The sequence below is a fragment of the Octopus bimaculoides genome, chromosome 6, assembly GCF_001194135.2.
Source record: "Octopus bimaculoides isolate UCB-OBI-ISO-001 chromosome 6, ASM119413v2, whole genome shotgun sequence".
NCBI classification, from domain to species: Eukaryota; Metazoa; Mollusca; class Cephalopoda; order Octopoda; family Octopodidae; genus Octopus; species Octopus bimaculoides.
Genome location: NC_068986.1, coordinates 30,377,675 through 30,381,660, shown reverse-complemented (window position 1 = coordinate 30,381,660; position 3,986 = coordinate 30,377,675). Strand labels below are relative to the sequence as shown.

Sequence of the window (3,986 nt, the reverse complement as noted above, 5' to 3'; positions counted from 1 at the left end):
TTTTTTTTTTTTTTTTTTTTTATATATTGTAGTCTTTGTGAATATCATTACTGCTATGGAGTAGTGAATTGATGACTTTATTGGAAGTAGAAAAAAAATGTGAAGAACTAGCTATGAATAAAGGAAAGTCTTCATTACATTCTAAATTAAAAGTGACAGGGAAAAACGTGGAATTGTTGTCTGAGTAGTAATCTTCCAATATTTCTAATTCATAATTGGTAAATTAAAAAAGGAATTGTTCATACGATATAATTAATTGTCCACCATCATCAACATACTGCATAACTTGATATGCGGTGTGATAATGATGATGGTTCTATTCTTTTTCTTGTGTATCCAATCTTAGCAGCTTTCTTTGTATTTCCTTAATATTCTCAAACTTAATTGATAATATAATAATAATGATCTTTCACCTATTTCCTTAATTTTATCATAATGTTCCTGTCTTTATATTAATGGCACCGAGATGGTCCTTTCTTTGGTAATGTAGCAGGAAATAATTTACTTCTATTATTTCCTGCTGTGTAATAAACTCCTAGAAACAAATCAATTCATTAAAGCTGCTCCACAAAAGAAATTGTTAATTAACTCTTAAAAACTTTTAATTTACTACTTTCAAAATAAATATTTATTCTGATGATGATGATGATGATGTGGATACAGCTTTTATGTTCTACTGTTTACCATTCTAAGGACAGTTTCAAACAATAGCCAAAGATGTTAATAAACTGCCAAAACTAATTCAAGAACACCACCACCACCACCACCATCATCACCATCATTACTATTATATTGTCAAGGCAGTGAGTTAGCAGAAACATTAGCATGCCGGGTGAAATGCTTCGCAGTATTTCATGTCTTTATGTTCTGGGTTCAAATTCTGCCGAAGTCGACTTTGCCTTTGATCCTTTTGGGATTGATAAATTAAGTACCAGTTGCGTACTGGGGTTTATCTAATCAACTGGTCTCCTCCTTAAAATTTCAGGCCTTGTGCCTAGTGTAGAAAAGAAAAGACTTATGTTATCTTAGATTATACTCAGAGATGATGAAAATAATAGATTTTTAGATTCTTTTCAAAACTTTAATCAATCTGTTCCATTTATTGGGGACCTTCGTGTTCTATGTGTCTTTCTCCAAAACCATTACTCACTGGTACTGAAATAGTTGCTTGGACTATATCAGAAGAGATCAGTCAATTAGTAAGGAGTTGAAGAATTAGGAAACTTGAAAACCAGAACTTTAATTTTTCATGTATTTATGTTCATTTATTAACAGATTAATTTGGAGTACATATTTTAATTAAAAGAACCTTAGTGATATCTCTGACCATTGTGTCCTGCCACCCTGGGCAACCTGATTGATTAAGTGACTGACTGGCATGCGTCTTACATCACTGGATATTTTCAGTATCTTAGCAAGTATCTCTGATGCTCCAGTTACTTTCCCTGCCTTTATATCCTTAATCATCCTTTCAATCATACAGCTATTAACTTCAGTATTTGGTCCGTGTTGGGTTTCTGTACTAACTCTTACTATTAACAAATTCTCCAGTCATTTTCTACAGTGTGTTCCATTCTCTCTGAGCCTGTCCACTATCACCCAATCAACCTCCCTTTCAACTTCTCCCCCAGTAAATAGATTTCCCTGCTAATGTCAAAATCTACAATTATACTCCTCCATTACAAATATTGGTCATGTATTTGAAGAAGAAATTATTACGTCTGATGGATCTATAGTACTTCTTTATGGTGTGAAGCCCACTTTTAGAATAGATCACCCATACTCCTGCATGTTGTAAGAATTGACTGAAGTAGCCAATGACAGGAAAGGCCTTTGGTTGTAAAACATTGCCTCAAAGCCTCAGGAAAAAAACAGTCCAACACATGCCAGCATAGAAAAGCTGGCATAAAACACAACAGTTGCTGATGTAGCTTCAGTATATCAGTCAGCTCTTCACTTACTACATTTGATGGCATAAAAGATGCATGGCATATTAGGTGCACCCTAATTTTAGCAATGCATATTCAGAAAAAAAACCCCATTTTTTAGTGCATTAACCCTTTAGCATTTAAACCAGCCATTGAAACCAGCCATATTCTGTTTTATATTCAAACTGGCCAGATCCTACCTCTCACACCTACCCTACAATGTTATTCTAAAAATAAACAACCACATCATTGAGATCTCAAAGTTACAAGATAATGCATGATTGATTAAAAATAATGTGAATAAATAAACATTACATTTGACTGAATAATCTGAATGCTAAAGGGCTAAAGTTTATAGGAGGCCCAACTTTACTGGCCCAGAATGATATTTCGGGACATTTTCGTTTTTGAAAAAAAACAAAAAAAAAAAACAAACCCAACAAAATACTGCATCTTATATGCCATCAAATATGATAGATTGATAATTCCTTTGAAAAACAAAAATGGAAGGCATGAGTGTTGTATCTTTTCATTACTACAACATTAAAAATTGCTTTCTTATGGATTCTCTACTACAACAATGTGCTGGTATGGATGCATTAACTAATTTTTCAGAAAATAATTTTTTGTTGAAGGAGTTGTTTATGTGAAATTTGACCTTTCTCAAATATACTTATCATTTATGTTTAAATAAAACATTTTGATTCCTGTCTAAAGTTCTTAAAACAAATGAAATAATGTAGATAACAAATAAAGTATTATATGGTAGACATGTGTTTCTTAGAGACAAGCAGTGTCTGCAAATGAAAAAAGTAAATATATGATATTCCTATTTATTTTCTAAATACAGATGATATAAAAAATGTCTGTTGTAGAAAATCTTTTTATTTCCTTTAAATAAATATTGAAAATGAAAAATAAACACTAGCTTCATTTTCTTGTTTTTAGCTGCTTAATCAACTAGTGTAAAGGTTAGCAACTTCTTTTTTGACAATATAGTTTAAATATCAAGAAGGAAGTAAATAATAGGAACAGAATTACCAAGGTGGACTTAGTGAGAGTACTTTTTAAAAATTGAATCTATGACCAACTTCAGTTTTCAGCTGGATTTATTCTCACATACATTGCTCATGTTCGTAGCGAAAGCATGTGACGATATGATTTTTTAAACTTCCTCTTTTCTCTCATATATAGTTGAGGCTTGCTACACATGTGAAAGAAATCTCTCTCATACACAGAATTCTTTTGTGTTCCCAGTTGAAATAAACCTAAAGCTGTATATCTAGTGGAAATAGTCTGAAGTTGCATCTCTTATCAAGTACATAACACTATAATACAGGACTAACACTTCTTCTCCAAGTTATGAGATTAAAGCAGCATTTCCCACCATATTTGATTCTTGGAGAACCCCTAATTCTTGATTAACATTCTATATCTTAAAGAGCCCCTATTTTAAATTATATATTTTTATTTATCATTTTCTTTCACTTTCATAAACATAAATTTCATAAGAGATTAAACAGATCATAAAAACTGTCCTTGAATGGTTTGGCAGTGTTAAATCTATCAGGCATCTCAAATAATATTTAAGAAATTTTGTCATAAGCAAGACCTTCTTTAGACCAAATTTCCCCACAGTTTCCTATTAAGAGGTCATTTTTATCATTTGAGGTCTCTTTATTGTGTAAGAATGGCAACCTTAGGAAATACATTATGCAATTATAAATAAATTATGAATATAGAATTTTTTAAAAAATTAACCCCAAAATTGTCATAACCTACTTAAAATTTTTCTTGCAGAAACCTAGGATTCCAGGAAATGGTGGTTATGAAATGCAACCATTCTCTTCCTAAAGCTTGAGGAAATTGCTTTATACAAGTAAGTTTATATGTTTCAAAATAACAGTATCATAACCTGTACAGTGACAAAATGTACTGAAAAGCTTTTTAAATGTTGAACATTTCTGTATCTGAGACAAACATATGTATCTTTATCAGTTCCACCTCTTGACAACTGGTGTTGGTTTGTTTACAACCCTATAACTTAATGGTTTGGCA

At 31.6% G+C, this 3,986-nt stretch overlaps 1 long non-coding RNA gene across 1 annotated transcript in view; it reads left to right on the top strand.

Annotated features, from left to right (window-relative positions):
• The window catches only part of LOC128248118 (uncharacterized), a 104,015-nt gene that overhangs the window by 53,060 nt on the left and 46,969 nt on the right, over positions 1-3,986 (top strand). The window contains exon 2 of the long non-coding RNA XR_008264388.1: positions 3,729-3,807. This is a non-coding gene — a long non-coding RNA (uncharacterized LOC128248118). The remainder of the gene's footprint in view (positions 1-3,728; positions 3,808-3,986) is intronic.